Source organism: Pseudophryne corroboree, chromosome 12 (assembly GCF_028390025.1).
Source record: "Pseudophryne corroboree isolate aPseCor3 chromosome 12, aPseCor3.hap2, whole genome shotgun sequence".
In the NCBI taxonomy this organism is placed as follows: domain Eukaryota; kingdom Metazoa; phylum Chordata; class Amphibia; order Anura; family Myobatrachidae; genus Pseudophryne; species Pseudophryne corroboree.
This window is the reverse complement of record NC_086455.1, coordinates 4043926-4052893: the sequence shown is the minus strand read 5'-3', so window position 1 is coordinate 4052893 and position 8968 is coordinate 4043926.

Genomic DNA, 8968 nt, shown 5'->3' with positions numbered 1-8968 from the left:
ATTAAGGTTCAAAAAGGGTTGAGATTACCTAAAGGATAAAAAGGCAGAGTAGATGTGCCAAGTGGTTCTTATCTGCCGTCACATTCTATGTTTCTATGTACCAGGAGCTGCAGGAGACCTGACGTCACAACAGAAGGTGAATGTGGAGCCAAGATACTGGTTACTGATGGAATCTGGTATTAGGGACCAGGAACACTGTAAGAACGGAGATGCTGTACTAGTTGCTGGGAAGTAGAGCCGTTCCAGCTTCACCAGTTGTGCTGGTACACTGAGCAGAACCAGCTATGTCAGATATGCTGCGATGTGGAACAGTACCCGCTGTATGGGATGAGCTGAGGTATTGCACAGTTCCAGCTATACAGAATATACTGAGATGCGGAGCAAATAAGGTTTGAGGTAAAAATATGGTCACCATCAGGTGACTGCCAGTATCCAATGGTCAACCAGATGGATATCCTGGGCCAATCGGTGCGCAGTTATGCCTATAAAGCCAGTCCAGCCCAGAGGGGAATTGCCAGAGCAACAAGTCACTACTGCTGGAAGCTGCCTGTTCCTGTGCTCCCTGCTGCAGTTATTGGTTCTGTCCTGGTGTCTTAAGAGAACCATTGTTTGCTTGGTGCTGATGAGCAATGCATGAGAGAGCTGAAAAGCAGTAGTGGCTCTTGCCACGGGCAAGCAGGGCTTTTGCCCGGGCCGCCTCAGCTATGAGGGCGCTGCCGCACTGTCTGTTCCGGCACCTGCTTACACAACACCTGGAGCCTGAGCGCCATGTTAATGAATGTGAGCTCAGCGCTGACCCTCCCACTTTGCCTATGATGCCGTCACCATGCACACCGCCACGCACACAGTGCGGTGCGCGATGCACTGGTGGGAGTGGTCGCATGGAGGAAGGAAGCGCGCACCAAGCACGCGGGCGGCAGCACAGCATCAGGACAGACTACGTCGGCACAGGCCAGGCTTTGGACAAGTGGCAGCTCCCAATGTTGTGGGGACAATTTGGACAGAGAAACAGCATGCTCTGAGCAGCAGCGTTGGGGATTCTATGTAGATGGGGGGTAATTCCAAGTTGATCGCAGCAGGAATTTTGTTAGCAGTTGGGCAAAACCATGTGCACTGCAGGTGGGGCAGATGTAACGTGCAGAGAGAGTTAGATTTGGGTGTGGTGTGTTCAATCTGCAATCTAATTTGCAGTGTAAAAATAAAGCAGCCAGTGCACAGAAATAAAATAACCCACCCAAATCTAACTCTTTCTGCACATGTTACATCTGCCTCCCCTGCAGTGCACATGGTTTTGTCCAACTGCTAACAAAGGAGGTCATTCCGAGTTGTTCGCTCGCAAGGCGATTTTAGCAGAGTTGCTCACGCTAAGCCGCCGCCTACTGGGAGTGAATCTTAGCATCTTAAAATTGCGAACGATGTATTCGCAATATTGCGATTACACACCTCGTAGCAGTTTCTGAGTAGCTTCAGACTTACTCGGCATCTGCGATCAGTTCAATGCTTGTCGTTCCTGGTTTGACGTCACAAACACTCCCAGCGTTCGCCCAGACACTCCTCCGTTTCTCCGGCCACTCCTGCGTTTTTTCCGGAAACAGTAGCGTTTTTTCTCTGACGTCCTAGTGGATGCTGGGGACTCCGTCAGGACCATGGGGAATAGCGGCTCCGCAGGAGACAGGGCACAAAAGTAAAAGCTTTAGGATCAGGTGGTGTGCACTGGCTCCTCCCCCTATGACCCTCCTCCAAGCCTCAGTTAGATTTTTGTGCCCGGCCGAGAAGGGTGCAATCTAGGTGGCTCTCCTAAAGAGCTGCTTAGAGTAAAAGTTTTGTTAGGTTTTTTATTTTCAGTGAGCCCTGCTGGCAACAGGCTCACTGCATCGAGGGACTTAGGGGAGAGAAGTGAACTCACCTGCGTGCAGGATGGATTGGCTTCTTAGGCTACTGGACACCATTAGCTCCAGAGGGAGTCGGAACACAGGTCTCACCCTGGGGTTCGTCCCGGAGCCGCGCCGCCGACCCCCTTGCAGATGCCAAAAAGTGAAGAGGTCCAGAAACCGGCGGCAGAAGACTTTTCAGTCTTCATAAGGTAGCGCACAGCACTGCAGCTGTGCGCCATTGTTGTCAGCACACTTCATAGCAGCGGTCACTGAGGGTGCAGGGCGCTGGGGGGGGCGCCCTGGGCAGCAATGATAGTACCTTATTCTGGCTAAAAATACATCACATATAGCCCCTGGGGGCTATATGGATGTATTTAACCCCTGCCAGGTCTCAGAAAAACGGGAGAAGAAGCCCGCCGAAAAGGGGGCGGGGCCTATTCTCCTCAGCACACAGCGCCATTTTCCCTCACAGAAATGCTGGTGGGAAGGCTCCCAGGCTCTCCCCTGCACTGCACTACAGAAACAGGGTTAAAACAGAGAGGGGGGGCACTTATTTGGCGATATGACTATATATATTAAAATGCTATAAGGGAAAAACACTTATATAAAGGTTGTCCCTGTATAATTATAGCGTTTTTGGTGTGTGCTGGCAAACTCTCCCTCTGTCTCCCCAAAGGGCTAGTGGGGTCCTGTCCTCTATCAGAGCATTCCCTGTGTGTGTGCTGTGTGTCGGTACGTGTGTGTCGACATGTATGAGGACGATGTTGGTGAGGAGGCGGAGCAATTGCCTGTAATGGTGATGTCACTCTCTAGGGAGTCGACACCGGAATGGATGGCTTATTTAAGGAATTACGTGATAATGTCAACACGCTGCAAGGTCGGTTGACGACATGAGACGGCCGGCAAACCAATTAGTACCTGTCCAGGCGTCTCAAACACCGTCAGGGGCGTTAAAACGTCCTTTTACCTCAGTCGGTCGACACAGACACGGACACTGACTCCAGTGTCGACGGTGAAGAAACAAACGTATTTTCCTTTAGGGCCACACGTTACTTGTTAAGGGCAATGAAGGAGGTGTTACATATTTCTGATACTACAAGTACCACAAAAAAGGGTATTATGTGGAGTGTGAAAAAACTACCTGTAGTTTTTCCTGAATCAGATAAATTAAATGAAGTGTGTGATGATGCGTGGGTTTCCCCCGATAGAAAATTATTGGCGGTATACCCTTTCCCGCCAGAAGTTAGGGCGCGTTGGGAAACACCTCTTAGGGTGGATAAGGCGCTCACACGCTTATCAAAACAAGTGGCGGTACCGTCTCCAGATAGGGCCGCCCTCAAGGAGCCAGCTGATAGGAGGCTGGAAAATATCCTAAAAAGTATATACACACATACTGGTGTTATACTGCGACCAGCGATCGCCTCAGCCTGGATGTGCAGCGCTGGGGTGGCTTGGTCGGATTCCCTGACTGAAAATATTGATACCCTTGACAGGGACAGTATTTTATTGACTATAGAGCATTTAAAGGATGCATTTCTATATATGCGAGATGCACAGAGGGATATTTGCACTCTGGCATCAAGAGTAAGTGCGATGTCCATATCTGCCAGAAGTTGTTTATGGACACGACAGTGGTCAGGTGATGCAGATTCCAAACGGCACATGGAAGTATTGCCGTATAAAGGAGAAAAAGACAACGTCTTTTCAGCCTCAGTCCTTTCGTCCCCATAAGGGCAAGCGGGCAAAAGGCCAGTCATATCTGCCATGGGATAGAGGAAAGGGAAGAAGACTGCAGCAGGCAGCCCATTCCCAGAAACAGAAGCCCTCCACCGCTTCTGCCAAGTCCTCAGCATGACGCTGGGGCCGTACAAGCGGACTCAGGTGCGGTGGGGGGGGTCGTCTCAAGAGTTTCAGCACGCAGTGGGCTCACTCGCAAGTGGACCCCTGGATCCTACAAGTAGTATCCCAGGGGTACAGATTGGAAATTCGAGACGTCTCCCCCTCGCAGGTTCCTGAAGTCTGCTTTACCAACGTCTCCCTCCGACAGGGAGGCAGTAGTGGAAACAATTCACAAGCTGTATTCCCAGCAGGTGATAATCAAAGTACCCCTCCTACAACAAGGAAAGGGGTATTATTCCACACTATATTGTGGTACTGAAGCCAGACGGCTCGGTGAGACCTATTCTAAATCTGAAATAGTTGAACACTTACATACAAAGGTTCAAATCAAGATGGAGTCACTCAGAGCAGTGATAGCGAACCAGGAAGAAGGGGACTATATGGTGTCCCGGGACATCAGGGATGCTTACCTCCATGTCCCAATTTGCCCTTCTCACCAAGGGTACCTCAGGTTCGTGGTACAGAACTGTCACTATCAGTTTCAGACGCTGCCGGTTGGATTGTCCACGGCACCCCGGGTCCTTACCAAGGTAATGGCCGAAATGATGATTCTTCTTCAAAGAAAATGGACGATCTCCTGATAGGGGCAAGGTCCAGAGAACAGTTGGAGGTCGGAGTAGCACTATCTCAAGTAGTTCTACGACAGCACGGGTGGATTCTAAATATTCCAAAACCGCAGCTGTTTCCGACGACACGTCTGCTGTTCCTAGGGATGATTCTGGACACAGTCCAGAAAAAGGTGTTTCTCCCGGAGAAGAAAGCCAGGGAGTTATCCGAGCTAGTCAGGAACCTCCTAAAACCAGGAAAAGTGTCAGTGCATCATTGCACAAGGGTCCTGGGAAAAATGGTGGCTTCTTACGAAGCGATTCCATTCGGTAGATTTCACGCAAGAACTTTTCAGTGGGATCTGCTGGAAAAATGGTCCGGATCGCATCTTCAGATGCATCAGCGGATAACCCTGTCTCCAAGGACAAGGGTGTTTCTTCTGCGGTGGCTGCAGAGTGCTCATCTACTAAAGGGCCGCAGACTCGGCATTCAGGACTGGGTCCTGGTGACCACGGATGCCAGCCTGAGAGGCTGGGGAGCAGTCACACAGGGAAAAAATTTCCAGGGAGTGTGATCAAGTCTGGAGACTTCTCTCCACATAAATATACTGGAGCTAAGGGCAATTTACAATGTTCTAAGCTTAGCAAGACCTCTGCTTCAAGGTCAGCCGGTATTGATCCAGTGGGACAACACGGCAGTCGCCCACGTAAACAGACAGGGCGGCACAAGAAGCAGGAGGGCAATGGCAGAAACTGCAAGGATTCTTCGCTGGGCGAAAAATCATGTGATAGCACTGTCAGCAGTGTTCATTCCGGGAGTGGACAACTGGGAAGCAGACTTCCTCAGCAGGCACGACCTCCACCCGGGAGAGTGGGGACTTCATCGGGAAGTATTCCACATGATTGTGAACCGTTGGGAAAGACCAAAGGTGGACATGATGGCGTCCCGCCTGAACAAAAAACTGGACAGGTATTGCGCCAGGTCAAGAGACCCTCAAGCAATATCTGTGGACGTTCTGGTAACACCGTGGGTGTACCAGTCGGTGTATGTGTTCCCTCCTCTGCTTCTCATAACCAAGGTACTGAGAATTATAAGACGTAGAGGAGTAAGAACTATACTCGTGGCTCCGGATTGGCCAAGAAGGACGTGGCACCCGGAACTTCAAGAATTGCTCACAGAGGACTCATGGCCTCTGCCGCTAAGAAGGGACTTGCTTCAGCAAGTACCAGGTCTGTTCCAAGACTTACCGCGGCTGCGTTTGACGGCATGGCGGTGGAACGCCAGATCCTAAGGGAAAAAGGCATTCCGGAAGAGGTCATTCCTACCCTGGTCAAAGCCAGGAAGGAGGTGACCGCAAAACATTATCACCACATGTGGCGAAAATATGTTGCGTGGTGTGAGGCCAGGAAGGCCCCACGAAGAAATTTCAACTCGGTCGATTCCTGCATTTCCTGCAAACAGGAGTGTCTATGGGCCTCAAATTGGGGTCCATTAAGGTTCAAATTTCGGCCCTGTAAAATTTTCTTCCAGAAAGAATTGGCTTCAGTTCCTGAAGTCCAGAAGTTTGTCAAGGGAGTATTGCATATACAACCCCCTTTTTGTGCCTCCAGTGGCACTGTGGGATCTCAACGTAGTTCTGGGATTCCTCAAATCACATTTTAAACCGCTCAAATCTGTGGATTTGAAATATCTCACATGAAAAGTGACCATGCTGTTGGCCCTGGCCTCGGCCAGGCGAGTGTCAGAATTGGCGGCTTTGTCTCACAAAAGCCATATCTGATTGTCCATTCGGACAGGGCAGAGCTGCGGACTCGTCCCCAGTTTCTTCCTAAGGTGGTGTCAGCGTTTCACCTGAACCAGCTTATTGTGGTACCTGCGGCTACTAGGGACTTGGAGGACTCCAAGTTGCTAGATGTTGTCAGGGCCCTGAAAATATAGGTTTCCAGGACGGCTGGAGTCAGGAAAACTGACTCGCTGTTATCCTGTAGGCACCCAACAAACTGGGTGCTCTTGCTTCTAAGCAGACGATTGCTCGTTGGATTTGTAGCACATTTCAACTTGCACATTCTGTGGCAGGCCTGCCACAGCCTAAATCTGTCAAGGCCCATTCCACAAGGAAGGTGGGCTCATCCTGGGCGGCTGCCCGAGGGGTCTCGGCATTACAACTCTGCCGAGCAGCTACGTGGTCAGGGGAGAACACGTTTGTAAAATTCTAAAAATTTGATACCCTGGCTAAAGAGGACCTGGAGTTCTCTCATTCGGTGCTGCAGAGTCATCCGCACTCTCCCGCCCGTTTGGGAGCTTTGGTATAATCCCCATGGTCCTGACGGAGTCCCCAGCATCCACTAGGACGTCAGAAAAAATAAGATTTTACTTACCGATAAATCTATTTCTCGTAGTCCGTAGTGGATGCTGGGCGCCCATCCCAAGTGCGGATTGTCTGCAATACTTGTACATAGTTATTGTTACAAAAATCGGGTTATTATTGTTGTGAGCCATCTTTTCAGAGGCTCCGCTGTTATCATGCTGTTAACTGGGTTCAGATCACAGGTTGTACGGTGTGATTGGTGTGGCTGGTATGAGTCTTACCCGGGATTCAAAATCCTTCCTTATTGTGTACGCTCGTCCGGGCACAGTATCCTAACTGAGGCTTGGAGGAGGGTCATAGGGGGAGGAGCCAGTGCACACCACCTGATCCTAAAGCTTTTACTTTTGTGCCCTGTCTCCTGCGGAGCCGCTATTCCCCATGGTCCTGACGGAGTCCCCAGCATCCACTACGGACTACGAGAAATAGATTTATCGGTAAGTAAAATCTTATTTTTCCCACACGCCCATAAAACGGCCTGTTTCCGCCCAGTAACACCCATTTCCTGTCAATCACATTACGATCGCCAGACCGATGAAAAAGCCGTGAGTAAAATTCCTAAGTGCATAGCAAATTTACTTGGCGCAGTCGCAGTGCGAACATTGCGTATGCGCATTAAGCGGAAAATCGCTGCGATGCGAAGATTTTTACCGAGCGAACAACTCGGAATGAGGGCCAAAATTCCTGCTGCGATCAACTTGGAATTACCCCCTTGATGACCTATTAGCTCTGCAGCCACTCTGTGTTCTCCCTGACCCAATGGTCACCAGGACAGCCCTAGGGGAAGCTCTTTAGAAGCGCAGATGTTCCCTATTTTCTTGTAGAAGTTGCTAGATAAGTAGAATCTGGTTGCTATGGGCAACATCACCTACTTCTAAAAAAGTGCACTTTAGTAAATATATCCCCAGAATGTTGTAACATAGAACCACATTTTTCACATCTTTTAGTATAACAGAAGCCTTCACAATTACTGTTGATTTCTGCAGCTTTTACAACATGACAGGTTTCCAGGGTTTTTTTCAGATTGTTGTAGGTTTTGCAGCAGGATAGGAGTTTTGGAACCAACAGGTGAACTTTGGAATATCAAGGGGTACTACTGTGTGGTAACGGGACTCAGTGCCGTTTCTTGCGGCGGGCGAGCCGTGCAACCGCACAGGGCGCCCGTCGCGGCACTTCTTGAGCACTAAATCCCCCCTCTCCTCCCGAGTGCCCAGCTCGGGGGGCGGGGTTTCGCGGAATGACGCGTTTGCGTCGTGACGTCACGACGCAATCGCGTCATTCTGCGAAACCCCACCCCTCCAGCTGCGCACTCGGGAGAAGGGGGAGCCCAGCCGGCCGGCGCCGCGCAGACGAGGGAGAGGCGGCTGAAGAGCGGGAAGAACCGCTTCAAATGTAAGTCAGCCCCTCTCCCTCTCTCTCCTTCCCTCCCCCCCACCACCACCTGCCGTACTGTGTAAAATGGGGACACTTGCCTGCCGTAATATGTAAAATGGGGACTCTTGCCTGCCGGAATGTGTAAAATGGGGACGCAGTCTGCCGGAATGTGTAAAATAGGGCCTCTTGCCTTGCGTATTGTAAAATGGGGACACCTGTCTGCCGTAATGTGTAAAATGGGGACTCTTGCCTGCCGTAATGTGTAAAATGGGGGCACGTGCCTGCCGTACTGTGTAAAATGGGGACACTTGCCTGCCGGAATGTGTAAAACGGGGACGCAGTCTGCCGGAATGTGTAAAATTGGGACTCTTGCCTTGCGTATTGTGTAAAATGGGGACACCTGTCTGCCGTAATGTGTAAAATGGGGACTCTTGCCTGCCGTAATGTGTAAAATGGGGGCACGTGCCTGCCGTACTGTGTAAAATGGGGACACTTTCCTGCCGCAATGTGTAAAATGGGGGCACGTGCCTGCCGCAATGTGTAAAATGGGGACACTTTCCTGCCGCAATGTGTAAAATGGGGACACTTGCCTGCCGTGCTGTGTAAAATGGGGACACTTGCCTGCCGCAATGTGTAAAATGGGGACACTTGCCTACCGTGCTGTGTAAAATGGGGACACTTGCCTGCCGTGCTGTGTAAAATGGGGACACTTGCCTGCCGTGCTGTGTAAAATGGGGTCGCGTGCCTGCTGTAATGTGTAAAATGAGGACTTTTTTTTTTATCCTGTGGTGGCCGTGATGATGAGATCAGATGAGGCCACGCCCATCTTAAAGCCACACCCATTTTAGTGAGACCACGCCCCCTTGCCGGGAGCACGCTTGGTTTTCCTCTTTATATCTATGGGGGGGGG